This window comes from Rousettus aegyptiacus, unplaced genomic scaffold (assembly GCF_014176215.1).
Source record: "Rousettus aegyptiacus isolate mRouAeg1 unplaced genomic scaffold, mRouAeg1.p scaffold_m13_p_9, whole genome shotgun sequence".
Classification (NCBI taxonomy): Eukaryota; Metazoa; Chordata; class Mammalia; order Chiroptera; family Pteropodidae; genus Rousettus; species Rousettus aegyptiacus.
The window spans coordinates 78,503,628-78,526,595 of NW_023416312.1; the positions used below are offsets into that span (position 1 = coordinate 78,503,628).

General features: G+C 34.8%; 1 pseudogene; it reads right to left on the minus strand.

The window, feature by feature from the left end:
* Positions 1 to 5,505: 5,505 nt before the first annotated feature.
* On the minus strand, positions 5,506 to 5,626 carry LOC118607953 (annotated as a pseudogene).
* Between the last annotated feature and the right edge of the window lie 17,342 nt (positions 5,627 to 22,968).

The window sequence follows — 22,968 nt, forward strand, 5'->3', positions numbered from 1 at the left end:
AACACAGTGCAACAATACATTGCCTTTACTCATTACTGCTTCACAAAGATAATGAGGGTTCATCATTTTAATCAAACTAAGACTTACTCTTCTTTCCTACTTGGGGTATTTGGTGATTAAATATTATTCAATCCTGATTTTATACTAAAATTGAATTCATATGGCCTTCTAACTTCTAACTGGTTGTAGATTTTTAACAAGACATTTCATGCAATTGCTAATTTCACTCCCCATTTTACTGATGGTTTCCAAATCTCTCTCTCTCTCTCTCTCTCTCTCTCTCTCTCTCTCTCCTCTCTCTCTCCTCTCTCTCTCTCTCTCTCTCTCTCTCTCTCTCTCTCTCTCATTTGTCTCGCAATTTAACCTTTTCTTTATACGTTCTAATTCTGGAAGTTCTACAAACCTTAACTTCAAGCTAATGATTAACTATTACTTTGTTTAATCTATATGTTTCATCTAGTAGTTTACCTTCCTCCTCAATCTATGGAAGAAATAGCCCTCAGATAAAAAACTTTAGCATTCTCCTTTTAATTCTTATTATCTTAAACTTCTCATACATGACAATTATGATCACCCCACCAAGATATAAGTTATCTCTCATTCTTTGGCTCTGAGACATGGTAAGGTCTTATTTATCCTACTTTTCTGTAGTCTTTTCTAGCTCATATTCTTTTCGGTGTCTGTGAATATTTTCTTTGGCTATCTGTTGGTCTCATGTTATGTGATTCTGCTGAACTACTTTCTTCTTAGGCCATTCTCATCACCATTTGGAGAGTTTCATTAAAGAGATTCATAAAGTAAATAGATAGTACATGCTGACTAGTTGAATATTGGGAGCTGTGGGGAAGGAAAAAGAATTTTCTCTCTACCATTCTAGGTTCTTGGCTGAGATCACCCTGTAATAAAAGGCAGATTAACAGGAGAAAAACAAACAGAAGCTTAATAACACATACACTTCCTGTACACACAAGAGAGACCAAGGAAAGCTAAGTAACTTCCTGAAAAGTCTTAAGCCATCTCCTTAAATACCATCTTCAGTGAAGGACAAAGAAAAGATAGTGGGGTGTGGGGGAGCCAGTTATGGAAGGTTACCAGGAAAAGCATTTAAGTCCAGGCATAGATTTAAGTCCAGGGCCTTCTTCACTGATGTTAGTTTCTAGTGATTTTTGTCATCACTCTCTTCCTGGTACAAAGAGACACACTTACAAATGGAGATTTCCTTTATGAATGTAAATGTCTCTTACAGAAAGGTAACTTCTCTGTTTTCAGAGCTTCTCCTGTGTCTGCTATTTCACCAGCTCAACATAATCCTTATAACACAGAGACATATTTTGGGATGGCAAATTCTGCTCCTCTTCAGAGCCATTTTGAAAAAGGAATTACATATAGTGCCTCAGCTTCGAACTTGAGATTCCTAAACATATAAGTACCATCAAAAAAAAATAGAAAATGGAAATAGGAAATAGGAGGGATAATAGGCAGCCAGAGTAAATGAGACTATTTTCCAGATGCTGTTTGAAATTTATTGGAATAGAAGTGAGAGCAAACTTTCTGCAAGCATATTGCTTAATAGAATTAAGAACTAAAGCTGTCAATATTAACATTACTTTATTATTCTGGGAAATTCTTGCCTAGGAAAATAAAGTTGCAAATAACTTTATTGTTTGTTCCAGGATCTTTCTAAAAAGTATTTATCTGAACAATAAGCTGGATCAACTAGATGCCCTTCATCAGGGTAAATACCCCATTCTCAATGGACAAATTGTTCACTTATTAAATGATTATTCAATAATAATTACTTTAAAACTTTCGACTTGATATATTCACCTATCTAAAAATCTACATGACAAAATTGTCCAATTCCAATTGTGATCAGTAGTCACATAGCTAAAACCTGCCACTGAGGAAGCAAACTTAAGCTGTACCTTCTTGTCAATAAGAAAGAAAAACTGTTGGAACAGTTTTAAGTAGATAAAATCAGATTTAGAGAAAGTCCCCCAAATCATAGTGTTCACCAATTAGAGATGTCTTCTGCTTAACTTGTCCTCATTACCATACTAAACAACACACCCAACAGTGCCATGACAGATCCAGAGCAGCTATATAAGGACAAAAATGGAATGGAAACCCAATTCCAGAAAATCTCCACTCTGTTCCAGAAAAACTTAAGAATATTCCTCCCCACAATTAAAATTAATCCAATCCCTTACTCCAAGAACTTATAAAAACGCTATGCCAATTGAACTTGGGGAGTCACATCCATTCTCTTTCAGAGTATGTGCCCTTGGTACATCAAGCTTTTGCTTTAATAAACCTTTCTCTCTGAGAAATTGTTTCACCCATTTTCTTGATTTTTATCTTGAGAAGGGCAAGGATCCCCTTTCTCTTTCAATGCACCAATAGCACAGTCAAATAGCTACATTGAAAGAGGTACATTAAACCAAACCCCCAAACTTTATAAATATCTGCCTTTTACTTTCCATTTCAAAGATACTACTAAGACCCTGTAAAGGTGATATTTATCCTTATTATAATAAGTAATTTTCAGCCTTGTTTGACCAACAGATTTTTGTTGGTGGTCTATTTTAGAGTCAGCAGTCACAAAAAATAGTTAAAATAATGAGAAATTTATAAGTTTTATGTAAATATTGTCAGGGATGGAGAAACTTTCTCCCTTCCTCTGTTAGTTATTTTGGCTAGTCTAATAATTAAAATGACACACAGCAGATTAGCAGGAGAAAATAAAGTTTTAATATGTGTGCATAAGGAATTCATATAAGCACAAAAATTCCAAAGACGGTAAAGCCAAATGAGGTATATATGTCATTTAGAACTAAGGACCGGGAGTAAGGAAATTCACAGTGAGATGAAAAGGGTTAATGTTTAGTAAACAAATGTATATCGGGCCATCTTGAAACAATAGGGACACAGAAAGGACTGTGATCAAATGGGCCTTCTATGTTCCTCCCTGTTGATCACAATTAGTTCATATTAAAATATAACCATTTATAATGATAGTTCTTTCTTGGAACAAGTTCTTTGTCTAAATTATCCTACGTGGTAAAGGGAAAGTGAAAGGTTATTCCTGAGCGTTCTGGGCCTTGATTGTCTTCAGCTTGAAATAATCTGCATGCCAGAGTGGCACATCTTAGAGTAACTTATTCTGAATCCCCTATGGTATATATAGTATGAGACTAGAAGATGGTCCAGGAGAACATTTGGAGAGTGAGAGGAAGGAGATGAGCTAGAGAAGACTACATAAAGGTAGGAGAAATAAGATTTTATCACATATTAGAACCAATAAATGAAAGATAATTTCTTTCTTGGTGGAGTAATCATAATTATCATGTATGAGAGGTTTAGGACAATAAGGATCAAAAGAAAACTACTAAGATTGTTTAAAAGAATTTTAGGGAACCTCAAATAAAACAGTTAGGCATGCAATGAATATATAGTTATTAGATGTGACCAATGGGTCTATACTAAATCTAAATGAATTTGGGAAAATATGTTGTCATAGTTGAAAGGAGTCCCTAAATAACATTTGCATTAGTGAAGTCGTAACTGCACAACCAGCTCGAAATTGTTCTATTCTATTTAATAAGATGCCAAGTTACATTTAAGAGATAACAGCACAAACCTGCAAGTTATGCAGCTGAAGCATGCACAGAGGAGAGAATTTTGACCTCCAGTTGCCCTAGAACAGAAGTCATATCCACTCCCTTTATGGAACCAAAGGACCAGTCCATAACCAGAACTTGAACATCAGAATCCTTTCAGAAGCAAAGGTTTAATTGTCCTGGAAGTCCAGTGTTGATGTCTCTTTACCATAAATGGCCTTTTCAAGGTCCTCCAATTAAAACTCACCCCACCAGCACTTCTGCATACCTGTTCCTCCTACCCTTATAAAAACCTTTAATCTAGTTCAGTGAGCAAGATGGATTTGAGGCATTGCTAAATCTCATCTTCTTGCTTGATGTTTTCTTGATCAATAAACTTTACTTACTCCAAAAGCTAACATTTTGAGTTTTGCCCTTTCAAAGCGTTGAGCATATGGACTAGAGTCGGGTGACAAAGCTTCTAGTGAAGTGGGGCTGATTCAAGATATTAGAGAATAATGTAGTGGTTTGAATGATTTAGACTAGAGGTCAGCAAACCTTTTCTATAAAGGGCCCTTTTGTCTCTGTCACAACTTTGCCATCATAGACAAGGATGCAGCCAATATATAAATGATTGGACATAAGTGGATATGTTCCAAGAAAACTTCGTTTATAAAACTAGATTGCAGGCTGAATTGCCCTATGGGCTGCAGTTTGCAGACCTCCGATTTATACTAAGGAAATGTTATGAAACAAAATAAGTCTTTAGCGAGTCAAAATATCCACAGTAGTTGTCAATATTAAATAAATTCATCACCACTGAGCAACTATCAAAATGTTCATGAAAAGTGTTTAGAATGGCAGCCTCTGAAGGCAGCTCTTTATTTATTCTTAAAGAAAAATATTATAGAAATGAAGCTGGTATCTGATCTATATGCATCTTCATCACTGTACTGGATCATCCTACCCTGAGATAAATCTTTCTGTGACATATTTTGCATAAAATTTATGTTATCCAAATCAAAAGCCTTTGCCAATTTAAAATTTTAATCAGTGTATGCTAATTTGCTATTAAAATCTCTTGAAAATTAGAATAGAAAAAGTAAAAACAATTATTATAATTAACAAGATATTTAACTTAATCTGTCTAATACTTCTAAATTCATGTACAGACTTAATATTTCTCCTTCTCCAAAATTTGGATAGTGTTATTTTCAAAAGGAAAGTAAATGAGGAAAAACAGAAATTGCAATGAGCGTGCTTGTCCAGCTCAACTATAGAATTAACAATTTACTTTGTAATGCATTTTAACTTTCAAATTCTATTAACCATGCAAGTTTCATAAACTAAGTCATGTAAATAAAGTGGTTGTAGTAACAATATTAATATCAAAGCAGAAGTAAATAAATATATTCTGTAGTAAGGTCATAAAAAGCTCTGTCTGGAAGCTTTTCTTATATTATTTAATCATTAAAGTGTACTATCATAGCATTGCTCATGCTTTCTATTTACTATAGATCATACTCCTTTGATTATTTAATCACCTGTCAGTACTTATTATAGTTTATTTTAATTTTGGGTTAGGGAAAAAATTAAAATGTATTACATAGCAAAATGTAGGTCAAGTGCTTTTCATTGCTGGTATCTAATTCTGTGAACTACATTTAGCTCTCACATCTAATCTTGTGAAATAAATACTGTTATTTCCCCATCCTGTAGATAAGTAAATCGTAAAAAAGATTGTGAAACTTTCTAGTACTAGTAGAGTTCATAAGTAGCAGACCTATGAGTTGACCAAGCTCTATTAGTCTCAAGAACACATTTTTTTTAGGTGAGGCAACCCTTTGTTGACCTCACAGATTGCAAAGAACTTGTCAGCTTACAATCCCTTAGTTTTTATTTTTTAGCACTATAGCACTTGGTCTTTCTAGGTGGCCTCCCCCATCCAAGTACTAACCAGGCCCGACCCTGCTTAGCTTCCAAGATCAGACGAGATCGGGCTTGTTCAGGGTGGCATGGCTGTAGACTGAAAAAACACAATCTTTTAATTACCATAATATGTCATCTCTGAAGAAGACTATTGAAGTAGAGATACGGAGTGCAGAAATACAGCTAGTTAATCATGTGCCAGGTTTTAGTACTGCATGGGATGTGGAAGATTTCCCGTGGCAGTGGATCATTTTTATCCAGGAAATTATTGTATCATTTGACAAAAATTAAAACATAATAAAATAGATAAACAACATTCAACTTGAGACTCTTTCAAAAAAAAATAGTTAACTCAAACCTACCACCAGACAGTCATTTCAACAGATTGAAATAGGGCTTATCAGAATTCATCCTGTGAACCATTGTGTTGGACTCTGAAGTCTTTGAGAGCAGGGACAAGGATCTTGTTTACTTTTGTGTCTTCAATGTCAAATACAGGGCCCATCATAGAACAGAAAATACCAGATGTCAAGGGGAATGAGTTGTTGACCAGCCACTTACCATTTGTATAACCTAGGTCAATCATATTCCCTGAGCCTCAGTTTTATTATTTCTAAAACACAGTCGATTATTGGGTAATTATACAATCAGAAAAGATACAGACTTTTTCCCTTATGAAGCTTGCCATCTAATGTATGGAAGAACATCTGAAATAATATTTATCCTACCTTGCTCACAGAACTGATGTGAAGGTCGAATGAGCTACTATATGTATTTTATAACATATGCACTATAAATTTCATCATATAAAGTTGTTATCTGTCTGTTAGTCTTGTTTATTTTTATTGCAAATGATAGAAATCCAACTACAGCAAGAATATGGAGAAAATGAATGTATCAAAAGTATATAGGGTAATGCTCTGAATCAAGAGAGAAACTACAAGGACAGGGCAGCTAGCTAGCTCTAGGAATCTCAGTTTTATAAAGTAGGGTCTCAGTGCTATGGGTCCGTTTTCTTTATTTCTCTCTCTCTTTTTCTCCCATCCCTCTCTTCCATTGGTTTCTTTGAATATTAGCTTCTGTCTCTCAGGCTTTTCTACTTGGTGGAGAAAATAGCCTTTGGAACCCCTAGAGTCACGTCTTTATAGTTCTTTGATATCCTCTGCAGTTACTTGACTATAAGTAAGAGAGACACTTCACCACCACCACCTCTAGTAGAAAAATTCTGATGAAAGACTAATTGCATGCAAGGATGACATTCTTATTACCAGGCCAAACATTGGGGTCATACATGATGCAGGCTAGGGCAAATTTCCTCCAAGCAGGCCTGGATTGAGAGAGAGTGTTCTTTGAGCAAGAAAGAATTCACATGCAATTCAAAGTTAGAGTCAAAAGGAAAGTTTATTAGAGAAGGGGTAATATTCCATAGACAGAGTGTGGCCTCCTCTCAGAAGTAGAGATTGAGAGAGCCCGAGAGTGGCTCATGGGGACAGACACAGGGACAGAGAGAGATAGAGTAAAGACACTGAGAGGGACCCTGGGGAATTCAGTTTATATATCATTCTTTAGTTTCTGTGAATTACAGTTTAAAGACTCTGTTTACCCATTTTCCTTTGATAGTATTGGCATACAGTATGAAAAGATAAGAGTGTATGTAGGGTGGAAAGGTATGACTATGTAGCTTAAAAGTCCTGTTGGCAATTCCCAGCCTTTTATCCATAGGTTCCCCATGGTTTTAGCCATAGTGAATGAATGATTTTATTTTGTGTAAACCAACACTCAAAGACTCTGTTTTCCCTTAATGGCATGGAGAAATGGTTTGTTAGTAATCTCAGCAGCAACCTTCCTTTGTTCTGAAGGTTTTCTCAATGTCTGGCTATAGGACTGATCAGCTTATTGCAGTCTCTGAATATAGATTGATTTAAGATTTTTGTTCTCTTGCTTCCTCCCTACATTAGTACTGTTGGGTTGCTGTGATGGTCTCAGGCTGGGTCACATGTTAATTTCTATAAGAGCTGAGGCTGGGAAAATATCCTGAGCAGACAAAAGCAATTACTATAACAACATAGCCTCATATGTTTAATGCTGGATCTACTAAAAATACTAATTTACTTGAAGAATGGCTAAGATCATCTCTATTTCTCTTATTCCATAGTAATCATTGCAACAAGAATGGGCTATTGAACTGGGCAAAATAGTGTAGATAATAGAAGCTTCATATATCCCCTCTTGTGACCACATCAAAGTTGAAATGGAAACAGGGAGCAAAAAACAAGCAGAGTTGCCTGGGCAGAGGGGCGAGGCAGGGGAGGTCTAGTTGAACAGATACACTACAATTGGGGAGAGAAATAGGAAATCACCCTGCAACAGTTGGAAGTAAAAGGGGGTGAAGACACAAGGCTGCCTGGTCCCCAAAGGCTGAGTGGGACAGAGGAATCAGCAGCTGCAGCCGTCTGCTGTGAAAGGTCCTCTTAAAGGGCCCATGTCTGCAATCTGACTTTTGTAGTGATGGACCTGCTCACTCTGAGCACCACCGTCAGGTGGGCTGCTCAGGGGACACAAGGAACTCACAGGGAAACACTGAGTTGTCAGAGGGAGGGCCGGAGGCAAGTCTTTCTACTGGACAGAAGTGCTGCAAGTATCCATTGCTCCTCTGTTAAGCCCTCCCAACTCCCAGCGTGCAGACGCAGCACTGCCATGGCTGAGATTTCATCAAACTGGATAACAGAGATCGCTTGGCCCAGAGGATTCCCTAAAACTCTACCTCCCCCAACTTGTGGGCCGACCCAAGCCACCTCCAGCTCAAACTGGTGGCAGCTGACCTCAGTTTCTGATGTGGCCTCTTGAAGCAAATATAAACACAGCATCTGTAGATTCCTTGCTAAGTCCTAACATGTGGTCTTGGAAGGGCATGGGCTGGGGCTAAACTTGCCCTGCAGCTAAACCCCTCTTAGGACTATGCCACTGGACACCTACTACACAAATCCATGCTAATGAGACTGGGAGACATAGGAGCTTTGCTTAATACATAGAAACAGACTCAGAAAGACAGCCAAAATGGGAAGACAAAGAAGCAGAAACCATATGAGAGAACATAACAGAGATCAAGATATAATGGAATCAAGTGGTCTAACAGATGCAGAATTCAAAACACTGGTTTATAAAGATGTTCTATGAAATTAACTGAAGTGTAGATGAACTCAGTGAGAACTTTAACAAAGGGTTAAAAACACAAAAATTGAAAGGGAAACTATAAAAGGGAACCAGTTGTAGATGAAGAATACATTATCTGAGATGAAGAGTATATTAGAGGGAATCAATAGAGTGGATGGAGAAGAAGATCAAACCACTGATACAGAGGATGGATAAGCCAAAGACACCCAACCAGAACAGCAAGAAAATTTAACCAAGAACATAATAATAATTTAAGGAGCCTATTGGACAAAATTAAGGGGAACAATATCTTTGTTATAGGGTACCTGAAAAGGGAGAACAAGAAGTTGAATATATATTTGAAGAAATAATGATGGAAAATTTCCCTAATCTGGTGAAGGATATCAACATAAACTCCAGGAAGCTCAGAGAATCCCCAAAAACAGAACCCAAAGAGGCCCACACCAAGACACATCATAATTAAAATGCAAAAAGTTAAATACAAAGAGGTAATTGTAAAAGCAGCAAAAGAAAAAACGATTAGTTACCTACAAGTGGGCACCCATAAGACAGGCAATTGATTTCTCAAAAAAAACTTTGCAGAACAGAAGGATTTGACACATAATATTCAAATTGATGAAAACCCAGGATCTACAACCAAGAATACTTTGTCCAGCAAAGCTATCATTTAGAGTGGAAGGACAATTAAAGATTTTCCCAGACAAAAATAAGCTAAAGGAATTCATTAGCACCAAGCCGGTACTACAGGAATTGTTAGAGAAACTTCTTTAAGAAGAAAGACATATATCAAAATCATGAAAAAAAAATGATAATAACTACATATCTATCAACAAATAGATCAAGCAGAAAAGAATTATATGCTCCAACCAATGGATAGGGTGGCTGAATGGATAAGAAAACAAGACCCCTACATATGCTGCCTACAAGAGACTCACTTCAGATTAAAAGACACACACAGACTAAAAGAAAGGGAGTTGAAAAAGATATTGCCTTGATGGATCTAGAGGGTATTATGCTGAATGAAGTAAGTCAGACAGAGAACGACAAATACCAAATGATTTCACATACATGTGGAATCTATAAACAAAATAAGCAATAACAACAACAAAAAAAGAAACAAACTAATATTACAGGGAATATTTTAAGGGATACTAGATGGGGGACGAGGGTTTGTGGGACAGTGAAAAAGGCCAAGGGATTAAGAAGTACAAATGAATAGATACAAAATAGTCATGGAGATATAAAGTGTAGTATAAGGAAAAATAATCAACAGTGTTATAAAAAATATGTAAGGAGAAAAAGGGGTACTAGATTTAGTGGGATGATCACTTTGTGAGTTATATAGATCTCTAATCACTATGCTATACAATTAAAACTAATATATTATTGTACGCCAACTATAATTGAAAAAAAACCTCATTGAATTGTGTGATATAAATATAAGCAACTGATTGTCTGTTATACTTCAATACAGCTGAGATAAAAAAAGAAGTGTCTACAAATATACATCCTGATGAGTAAATAAATGAATTTACAGAAAAGTGAGGGAGAAAAATTTTTCAACGAATCAAGATATCACATTGTAAGATGGTCTCCAACTTACGATGGTTTGACTTATGATTTTTCAATTTTATGATTGTGCAAAAGTGATAGGCATTCAGTGTTTTTTTGTACTTTGAATTTTGAATTTTGATCTTTTCTCAGTGCTTGCAATATGCATTGCAGTATTCTTCTATTATGCTGGCCAGCAACAGCTAGCCACAGCTCCCAGTGAACACAGGATTGTGAGTGTTTTGTGTTGCCTGCTGTTTTTTGGATATTGTGTTTGTGTTTAAGCTACAACAGGGTAAGCTGTGATGTTTGGTAGGTTAAGCGCATTAAATACATTTTGACTTACAATATGTTCAATTTATGGTATTTTCAACTTACAATGAGTAAAAGGTCATAACTGTAACCTCATCGTAAGTGGAAGAGCATCTGCATTATCATTTACTGTATTATATAAAATTATTACACCAAAAATAGATTTTTACAATTTGCAAGATTGTCATTTTTCATGTGTTGCTATTATCCCTATTATGTTTTATAAGTAATTAAATATTTTAAAGAAAACATTAATATATTAGTATCTTTAACTATACTTCTCTCCTTGCTTTGTTGAACAAGGCACCCCACATTTTTATTTTGCACTAGGCACTGCAAATTATGTAGCCCACTCTTTTCTTTGTGTTTATCTCAGCTTTATTTATGTATTTATTTATGTATTTATATATTTATGCATTTATGTGTTTATTTATTTTTCCAGCTTTATTGAGTATCGCCATTAGTTGCTCATATTTACATTGTTCAATTCAATGAGTTTTCCCAATTATAGTTAGCATACAATAATATATTAGTTTTAGTCGTTGTACAGTACAGTGATTAAAAATCTATATATCTCATGAAGCAGTCACCCCACTAAATCTAGTACCTCTCTTCCCCCTTTCAAATTTTTACAACATTGTTGACTATTTTCCTTAAGCTACACTTTATATTCCCAAACCCATTTCCTGCATCTAGTACCGCTCAAAATATTCTCTGTAATATGAGTTCATTTCCGTTTTTGTTGTTTACTTTGTTCTTTAGATTCCACATGTATGTGAAATCATTTGGTATTTGTCTTTCTCTGTCTGACTTCATTCAGCACAATACCCTCTAGGTTCATCAAGGCGATATCTTTTTCCATCCCCTTCCTTTCAGTGTGTCTTTTAATCTGAAGTGAGTTTCTTGTAGGCAGCATATTTAGGGGCTCCCCAGGTCAGGGTTCCAGCACTGGGAAGAGAAATCTTCACAACCTCTAGCTGTGAAAACTAGCAGAGATTGTGGCTGAGCGAGACAGAAGGCTGAGGGTGTCACAGACTTATTTCTTAAAGGGCCCACAAGCGGACTTAATTGGTGACGGACTCACTTGCTCTGAGCTTCAATTCTAGGGCAACTGCTTGAGGACTGCCAGGGACATACAGAAAGGAACTGACTTGCTGGGTTTCAGGGCAACACTTGGAGGGTGGCTTTTCCTCAGACAGAAGTGCTGGCAGTATCCATTGATCCTTTGTTAGACCCTCTCCCGTTCTTGGTGTGAACATGCAAGTAGTCACCATATCTGAGTCTCCATCAACCTGGCTAACACAGGTCACCCTGCTGTGGTGATTTCCTGAGACCCTGCCTCTCCCAACTTTCCGGCCCACCTGAGCTGCTTCCAGCGTTTTTTTTTTTTTTTTTCATACAAATGGCCCATGCTGCGGATTTTCCTAAAAATCTCTCAAAGTCACAAAATCCAAAGAAGCAGCATCTAGTCTCAATGTCCCCCATACTTTGCTGAGCAAAGAGAAAAGTAGTCTGCTGCCTAAAAGGAAATTCCCATAGAAATGTCAGCTGATTTCTCAACAGAAACTTTGCTGGCCAGAAGGGACTGGCATAAAATATTTGAGGTGATGAAAGGCAAGGACCTACTACAAATGTTACTCTACACAGCAAAGCTGTCATTTGGAATCGAAGAACAGATAGAGAGCTTCCCAGATAGAAAAAAATCTAAGGTTCATCACCACCAAGCCAGTATTATAAGAGATGTTGGAGGGACTTCTTTAAGAAAAAAAAATATATCTACAAAAAATAATGGTAAAATGGCAATAACAATATATCTATCAACAAGTACTTCAAATGAAAAAGAATTGAATGCTCCGGTCAAAAGATGAGGTGGCTGAATGGAAGAGAAGGTAGGAATCTTACATGTGCTGTGTGCAGGGGACTCACTTAAGACCAAAGGACACACAGATGAAGGGAGGGATAGAAAAAGATGTTTCATGAAAATAGAAATGAAAATATGTGTATATATATATATGTATGTGTGTGTATATATATATCAAAGTATCAGACACTCTATCATCAATATATATGTATATATATATACATATATATATAAAATAGCAATCCTTATACCTGGCAAAATGAACTTTGAAACAAAGGCCATAACAAGAGACAAAGAGGGACCCACTAATTTCACTTCTGGATATTCGTTTGAAGAAACCCAAAATACTGCTTTGAAGGGACATGTGCATCCATATGTTCATTGAAACATTATTTGTAGCAGCCAGGATGTGGAAGTTGCCTGGGAGTCCATCAATGGATGAATGGATAAATCAGAGGTGGTACACATACATATATACAATGAAATATTACTCAGCCGTAAAAACAAACAAACAAACAAATAAATAAAATCTTACCATCTGCAACAATATGGATAAACCTGTTCAGGTAACATGCTGAGTGGAGTAAGTCAGACAGAAAGACAAATGCAATCTGATTTCACTTATGTGTGTAATCTATGGAATAAAATAAACAACAGAAAAATATTCATAGATGCAGAGAACATTTTGAGGTTACCAGAATGGGAGGCGTTTTGTGGATGTGAGTAAAAAAGGGAAAGGGATCGTAAAGTACAAATTAGTAGTTACAAAATTGTTGTGAGGATGTAAAGTATAGCATAAGGAATATAGTTAACTATATTGTAATAACTGTATAATGTCAAATAGGTACTAGATTTATCAGGGTGATCACTGTATAAGTTATATAAATGTCTTATCTCTATGTTATAAACCTGAAGCTAATATAATATCATGTTCTAACTATAACTAAAAAATACAAAAAATATATTTAAAAAAATATTTCTTAACTTCTAAATACCTTTCATATGTCTTGGAACACATCTTCGAGAACACTTTGGAAACACTATATTATTTTTTTAGTGCAAGAGTTCTTAACTAGAGTATGACTTTTTAACTGAAAAGTCCTATGTAACCTTTATCTAATTTCCCCCGATGGTAACTCCTTGCAAAACTATAGTACAATATCATAGCCAAGATATTAACATTTATACAATCTACTGATCACATTCATATTTCTCTAATTTTACACTCATGTGAATATGTGTGTATGTGTGTGTCAAATTATATACAATTTTATCACCTGTGTGTTCAATTATCTTGTGTCCATGAATTTTTAAGAGAAAATTATTATTTCTCATTTCCACTACTCTGTTACTGAAATTTAACACTTCCTTCCATTATCAAGGTAAATAAAAAGAACTCCACAGTTGTATTAGAAGTATCAGACACTCTATCATCAATAGAAATCACAGTTAGTCCTTCCAGATATCTCAAAATATCATGCTCATCACCACTGCAATATTAGAATAGTTTTTTAAACCTGTCAATAGATCTTAAAGCTTTAATGAAGGCGTATTTTACTATATCACAATAGTTTGATAACTATGTTTTGGTACATTCAGTTACTTTGTAATCTAGGTATTTTCTTTATTTAAAAATATTATTTTGAGAAGAGTTTCATAAGCTTTACCAAACTGTCAAACGGGTCTGTGGTACACACACAAAAAAAATGGTTAAGTCCTTCTAGTGTAGTGGAGTAAAAACACTGAGAAGATAGACAGAAGTAGTTGCTTTGATTTCCAGCTCTGCTACTTATTACCTACATAGCTTAGACAAATATGCAAACTCTGAGACTTAGTTTTCTCAAACACTAAAATGGAAGTGAGACTAATTGATTGTAATGGTTCCCGTATATCTCTAAACCTCTAAAAATCTGTTATACAAAAGCAGATAAGTCATCTTTCTTTTTACCATTTTCTGAACTAGTTAAGATTCTATAAGAATATATATATATATATATATATATATATATATATATATATATATATATATAATTTTAAATGATATATGGATAACTTGGAGATTTTTTTCAGAAAATAGCTTCAGACCATTCATTTATTAAAAATAATCTCCACTAACACTCCACACACATTAGAACTGTGTACCTGGAGTTTTGGGTGCACCTACAAAGATTAACAAGATTAATTTAATTAATAATTAATTGTGCTTTTTTTTTTGTTAACAGTGGACAAAATCAATCTAGGAAGAAACTGTTATGTAGGGATTCAGAACTATCTAACCTGAGATCTGCCTCTGTGGTATGTGGATTATTTTGCACTAAAGGCAACCGAGACCTTGTGTGCTCAAGAGAAATTTCTGCTCCCCTTAATTATCTAGAAGAATTTATATTAGGAGCCTTGCCCATAATAAGAGTTATCACCAGAAATAACTTTTTATGTCTTATTTATAGAGCAGAGAGATTTTACATAAAAGAACTTGATATAAATGAGGTTCTTAGGGCCTTGCATGCTATGCTAATGAGATTCAAATGTATCATATAGTCAATGGGGAGCCAGGGAAAGAGTTTATGCTAGGGGAATTAACATGGTTCTGTTTACATTTAGCTCAAATCACTGGTGGTGGTGGGTATAGGAGAAGGTGAAATTGGAGGCCGGAAGATAGAATGAAAGCTAAGAAAATCAATTTGTGAAGATAAGTAACATGAATTAGGCTTATTTCTCTTGAAAAATGGATGGCTAAGGGTCATTTTGTTGTAGTCTTCCAATATAAGATTTATAATGTAAAAAGATGCTGTCTGGTGTCTGACTACCAAGAAGTGGAAAAGAGAAAAGATAATAAAAATGGAGAAGCTTGAGTTGGTTACCAAGTAAAATTTATTGATTATCTGGGTGATGATTCATATATTAAAGTCTTTACCTCTAGATATATTCAAAAGAATGGCATTAGTGGCTGTTTTATGACAAGCAGATAACAAATGTCAGAGAGCTGTAGATGTAAGACTACTGGCATTGTTTCCTTTAAAAACTTGGTGACAACTATTATATGAAGGCAAGATTCAGCTTGTAGGCTGCCAGTGTGTGCGAACTGTGGTTTAGTCATTCACCTAGTTTTAGGAAGAGGTCTAAACCAGTTAGATGATCTCAGGAGGTCCCATTGTGAGAAGATGATCAACCAAATAGTGTGCATTTACTAAATCACATTTACTAAGTTCTGGAGAAAAACCAGAGATTTACCATGTAGTTCTTGCTTTCTAGGAGCTGATCATCTTGTTTAGGAAATGGGGCATATGAGTGGGAAACTAACAATATAAAGGAGGATATCAGTTCAAAAATAACTTATGATTAGTCTATAAACTTCTGTTGAGTCATAGTAGGTGACATACTACATTTAAAAACCTATGTGTTACTGGAAGTTTCCCTATGAGGTCATTTATGAGAAACTCAAGTCAATAGAAATAAATACATTTTAGTATGTTTTTTTTTCTGCCTTACAGTTAAACCTGACCTATCTAGTCCTGATATGTAAAAGAATACATGGGTTAGAAATAGATAATAATGCCACAAATCTTACTTGATAATTCAATAATTAAACTAACATTTACTCCAAATATTATTCAGTTTAAGTACAAATAGTTTATAGATTTATCAGTATAAAGATGTCCTAGAATAAATAATAGCTAATAATTTGTTCATTGTTCTAAAATGAGCATTTATAATTGTTTATATTAATCCATGCTGAGAGGCAAGGTAGTATGGAAAAAGTACTGGACTGAGAATTAAGAATTTTTTTTCAGTTTTAATTCTGCCCCTAATTAGTACTATGATTGCCCTGCTTAAAATACTATTGTAGTAATACCAATATATTCTTTCCAAGGCATAACAAATTGGATAAAATCATCATTATTCTAGGCCTAACAAAAATATTGAGGTTTGAAAGCCAAATAGAAATCATGATAAATGCAAAATAACATTGACAAATGGCCTAAACAAAATGCTAACTAGAATTCAACTACAAAGAATGTTTGACATGATAGGTAATATGGCATTTGGGTCAGTAAAAATGTTGGGATTATATGGAAAAATTGTGGGAGAAGGTCACAATAACATAGAAGAACTTGATTCCTCTTTCACATAGAAAGCAGAGCTTTAGAGGTGAGATATACAAACCCCTAAAATATCACTATTTCATAAAGGGGCCACAAAAACAAAGAAGAAAGGAAATTGTATGAAAACATTTATCAAGTACCTATTATTTGTGAAAACATTTACAATCCATTTTCACAAGTTCTTTCTTTATCCTGTGAAGAAAGTAATACAGAACAATGTTTCCTCTTGGCATGTCATTTTATTCACCTGGCACAGTTGTTAAAAATACAGATTCCCTGCCATCCCTTTACCTCCTAAATGATAACCAGAAGGAGAGAGCCTGATTTTATTTTCTTTATAGCACTTTCCATAAATCTGTATCTCTTATATGTAACCCAGATACTTCTTATGATCAGGCAATTTTAGAAAATACTACTGTAGACTCTTAATGTTCACAAAGGACATACCCAGAGACATTTGGAAATTCTAACTATTGCAAATACCACTTAATAATCATTATGCTTTCCCACATAAAGGTTCTATTTTGCTGGCTAAGAATCACTATTTTCTTAGATCTTCTCATTTTCTTTTTCTCTTCATTTCTATCACCAGCTCTAGCAGTTGGAAATTTGGGGTTAATTTTTCACGTGCGCATACACACACACATACACACACACAAAAAACACAAGACTTACCACTTTGAAGGGAGTTACAGAGCACATGAGGAGAAGGGAACTACAAAGACACACTGATGCTAGGCACGTACTTCTCTGGGTAGTTAAGTGGAAACTGGGATGTCTCATCAGTTTAAATGATGGTTTTAATTTTCATAAATTTATAACATAATGTTTGCTAAATGTTTGTCGAATAAAGCTACGTGAAAGAATGAGTTGGCAATACATTTGCCAAGTTAGCAGTTGACATCATAGCTTTTTAGGTAATAAAATGCTAAGTTGGATGTTTTAAAACAGAAACGTCATTCTCTATGAGATCACTCTATCTGAAATACTAAGAGGTAAGTGAATTCAACCAGGGACTCTGAGGGACCGCTTTTAACATTTTTCTGACTCAAATGAGTTGGAATATGTGCCATATTGATAAAAGAAAGTAAGTATGACTTTTAAAAGTGAATGGGCATGAAAGAGTGAGAGTTATTGTGGTACACAGCATGTGTTTGAGGGAAATAATCCAAATTATATTCATAGGATAATAGGTACCTAGTTTGTCAGTTACACCTATAGAAAGGAGCTGTGAATCTGTCTACATAGCCTCTCCAGGCACCCAAGAACACTTTATTGTATCCACTGGTTTTATTTTCTTTATAGCCTTGCCATGCATATTTTATTGTTCATTCTTTATTTGTTTGTCGTCTGTGTTGACGTCTCCTACTCCCAAAACAAGATTCAAACTCCAGAAGAGGAAGGGCCTTGTTTTTAGTTGTCATCATTTGTTGTGCTGAATCATCAGTTCCTAGTACAAAATATACACTTATTAAATATTTGTTTAATGCCAAAGACATTAATTTAGCCTACTGCTATGGTCAAAAGGTCTAGAAAATGCTGAACATAATCATGGTGGATATTAAATAGAAAAAATACAATAGTCTATTTTGTATAAAAAATGAAAGACTTACCCCCATATCTAGAAGATGTGTTCGAGCTGGAGAAGTTCTAAATATAAGTAACAGTTAATCAGGATGATTGAGGAGTAAGATCTTCCAGAGTAGACTATAAACAGTGGGCTTCTTTAATCTGAGAAGATGGAAATTGAAGGTTAGACATTTGTAAAGGAAAGGATAAAATGAGTTTAGAGTACTTCATTAAATCTCTACATTTAATACCTAGTGGTTGCTCTTTGGAATTCCTTCATTCAGTAGACATGCATTATGTAACAAGTACTGTGCTGGATACTGAGGTTACAAAGGTGAATAAATAGAGCGGTGCATAAAACAGTGGAAAAAACTGATGTGGGGATGTCAGGGTAAGATGATCACCTATTCTGGATAATGTGTTACCTATTTTGAATATTAAAATATAATTAGAATTTAACCAGGTGAAGAGAGTTTGAAACTAGGTAGAGAAAGCAGCAGAATCACATGAGAAGGAAATACATGAGAAGCAAGAAGGGATGTGTGAGGAACTATAAGCCTTGAATACATTGCTCGAATGTAGCATTTGATAAAGGAATGAATAAAAAAATTATATTGGTAAGGCCAATAAGAGCAATCATGAAGAGCTTAAATAACATATGAAGTTTGGGAATTACTGTGTAAAAAGTATGGACACTGAATGATTTTTAAGCATGGTGCTTACATGTAAATTTTAAAATAGATTGTCCTGGAAGCTTTCGGGAGGATAATTTTAAAGGGGAATATATAAGAGGTTGTGAGAACAGTTAGGTAGATGTACTTGTCTAGGCAAATGATGATGGTTACCTTAGGTGATGTGGATATTAAAGTGATGGCAAACCAAAGGAATATTGAGATTATAGCCACCAATTGGATATACGGGGAAGGAAGGAAAGAGAGGAATCTTGATGACTTTGAAATTTCTAGGTCTGGTCACTGAGTAGATGCTGACAATAGCTACCAAATAATTACGGAGGGAGCAGAGTATGTGATATGGTATTTACAGGTGAGTTTAGTTGTGGTATTAAGGTTTATGGAAGACATTTAGTATGCATTCAGTATTAATCTTAAGCCTGAATGAGTGATATAGGTTAGAGATGTAGATGTAGGAGTTATGAATATATAGGTAAAGGCTGAGAACTTGGGGAAAGGTGTAAAATGAGAAGATAAGAGTAATGATACAAACTCTGGGAAACATCAATATTTACTGAGCAAATGCAAGGATAGAAATGCACAAAAGAAAAAAAAAGAATAGCTGGAGATATACTAAATTAACTCAAGGAATGTGGTGTTCTGGAGATCAAGAGAAAAAAATTTCAGGAAAGAGGGATTGATTGTCATTACCGATATAGGAGAAATTCAGTAAAGTAAGCGTTGACAAATCTTCCTTACAATTGATAAATGACTTACAATTAGGAAGCTATTTGTAACCTTAGGAAGATCAGTTATGAAACAGTAATGAGTACAGAATCTGGAATCCAGGAAATTGAGGACTGAGTGGGAAGCTAAGAGCAATATTTATCATTAATAGAAGGATGTCCCCTTTCTTCTACATAGAGCAGTTAGAAGAGGACTGGGATTTCTAACTTCCAAGACATGATACAGATTAAAAAAAATTCTTCTTTAGTTTTTTACATAATTATGTGAGCTGCAGATCCATGGTATTTATTAATAAAAGAAATGTTATAGGAGCATCATTAACTTGTGAAATGGAGAGACATAAGACATTTCTTCTGTTTTTATTATAACATCACTCATAAGACCATTTGTAATGTGGTCTGGATTGATAGCAAATGGATTACTATCACTCATGGGTTTATTTGTCTCACTGACGTACAACTATACTAGCAGGTATGGGAACATATTATTGCATCCAACTTCTGTCAACTTAAATTGCAGTCTGAGAAGGATAATTTAATATTTTTAGCTCTCTGGCAAAAAAAATGATGAGAAGAAAGCAACAAAAGCAAGACCTCAGGTGTAGAGTAGGAAATATCTGTCCTGGTAAATATGACACACTAATCTTGCCACTAAAATATGACTAATAATGACCTATACATTTGGATCAAAAGCAATAGTATTTTATCATAGCAATCTAAAATCAATCTCTAATTTGCATTAGTTATAGAAGGTCAATTCTTGAAGTAGAACATCTTAGAGGAGTGTTGCTTTAGTGGGATATTGGCAGTTACTACAGCATGTAACCAAACTTGCTTTTTTCCAAATGTTATTATTCATGATTTCAACTATTTGTAGGGATTTCAGACAATGAGAGACATTGCAAATGGCATATCTGAAACTTTCCAAAATTTTAATGATTATCTCTATCAGTCTAGGTCATGTAGGTTAACCAATGGTGGCATAAATCATGACATAGTGTTGTCACCTAGGATGGATGTATTTTTGAGGGGCTACCCCATCCAAGGATATGCTTCTCAGCTCTATAGGTCAGATGGTCGATTTGATCAGGTATCCAAATGTTACCAATTTCTCAGGCACTAGTTTACATTAGCCTAATTCAAAAAGGATAATTGTCTAAAATCCTAGTGCTGGTTGCTTTGTTTTCAATGATAAACACAACAGTCTAGCAATCTGCAACACGAGTTGATGATCAGAGAGTACCCTCCATACTTGTAAGATATACTGGAAGTCCAAATATTATAGGAGACAATAGGTGAACACGTAATGAAAACAACTAGAATTGGTTAGATGATTTTTACAGAATTTTGTCATGGAACTCTTGTGGTCTGATGCATCTGTCTCCATTCCAGAGATAGATCTGGTCAAGGGACTGGAATGTTCTCATGCTTTGGTTAGAATAGCCTCTACATTGTACAAGTTTTAATGCCAATTTAAATTTGTACTCTCTGACTTCTGCTTTCCTATGTTTCATATTGTTCATGCCTCTTCATTTGTCATTTAAAAAATATGTTTAGTTTACCTAATTGGTTATAGGCAAGCTGTGTTCTTGCTTTTGGATTGATATTTTCTATTTTAGTATGACTTCTGCACATGTGTTATCACATCTATCATGTATTGATTTTCTTAGTTTGGGTCTCAGATTTCTGGGTAAATGTGTTATTGTAGGCAGTAGAGTGTACTGTTAAGAGCATGGGTTTTGTTCTCAGGTCAATCAAGCTATTAGTTCTGGCTTCCACACACTAGATGTAGGTCCTTGTAAAAATTAGTTAGCTTTCTTAAGCCCCAATTTACTTATTTAAATGGAGGTAATACTGTTACTTAATTCACTTGGCTGTGGTGATGATTGCATAAGATAAAGCACACCAAATATGCACAGCACACAGCACATAGTAAGTACTAAAAAGTTATCTGTTATTTATTACTGTATAAGTAATAAATGATAGAGAAACTTTTTATTAGCACTATCACTATTGTTTATAATGCAAATATGCAAAAGATTATTGAAAGCATCATCAGTTAACAACTTTAGTTTCAGTTTAAATGAAATAACTTTATTTTTCACTTAATATGCAATAATGATTAGTGCTAATTTTGAAATTAGAGTTGGTAATATTGACAGTTGCCCCTGTTACACCTAAATGTTTTTTTAATATATAATAGCAAAATGGTGCTGAAACTTATAATATTTATTTTTAACATTTGGCAAGTTGAACTGATTAAAGCATGAAAATGTTATTTTCAGGAAAAACTGTTATCTATGGTTACTTATATAGAGAGCTAGATAAAGACATTGGATGTGACTTTTTAATATTTCAGGGTCATATCAGAATTTTCCATTTATTTTTATTGTTCTATTACTGTCTTATTATTATATAAAAAATCATTTACCTTTCAAATTATATCTTACTATGTGTTTTCACTTTTCTGTATTTTCCAAGTATAGTCCTAATTCTATTCTCCAACAACTCTTCTGTTTCCACCTTCATATACAGGACATGTTTTGTTTCTAATCAGAGTCAGATGATGCCTTCAGCGCCAAGAAGGCAATATAGATCCTGGAAATATCACAATGTCAGTACACACATGGTGGCTCCTTGGAAGTATCAAATATGCAGCTTTATCAAAGGGCATCCATGGAAATAGCTTAAATGTAGAAGATAGGTAAGTGGGGAACCAGATACTAGCTTCTAAAAACATAATAGAATGAAAGTATATGAAGCTGTTGTCATATGTATTGAGCAATTTAATTCAATTGGATATGGCAGGACAAGGTGACCTGGTACAATCTTGGCCACACAGTCAATTGGTAAGTGACAGAGAAATATCTTTTGTCACATTTGGGTTTGTTTTCCTCCTCATTACTTTTATCTAATTTCTAACCATTGTTCAAATCCCAGATAAAATGCCACCTTCAACATGAAGATCTCTTTAATCTTGATAAGAATGACATTATGAAAGTGACAAATACTTCATATATTTGTTATTTTATCCTTGCAACCACTCTTTGAGGAAACATTAAGAAATTGTGAAGCCATTTGTCCAAAATAGTATTGATGAGTTTTGGACCTGTAGAGAATTTGTGCCTATGGAAGAACCAGGTGGAGGTTTCTAGGAAGTTGTTGGTTGGTGAAACTGAAGTTTGAAACACAAAGTAGGACTGGATAAAAAATTTGGGGAGTATTCAGCAATTAAGGATGGTAGCTTAGGACAAGAGAATAGATGGAATTACATAGAAAGAGTATCTGAAATGAGGGAATATGCCAAGGAAAAAATTAAGGAGTCTGAGGACAAAACTCAGGGAGATATCAGTATTTAAAGGGAGAATGGAAACATAGCAGACAGCAAAATGAAACTAAGAAGGAGAGGCCAGAAAGAAGATAAATGAATAGAGATTGGTGTCACAGAATAAA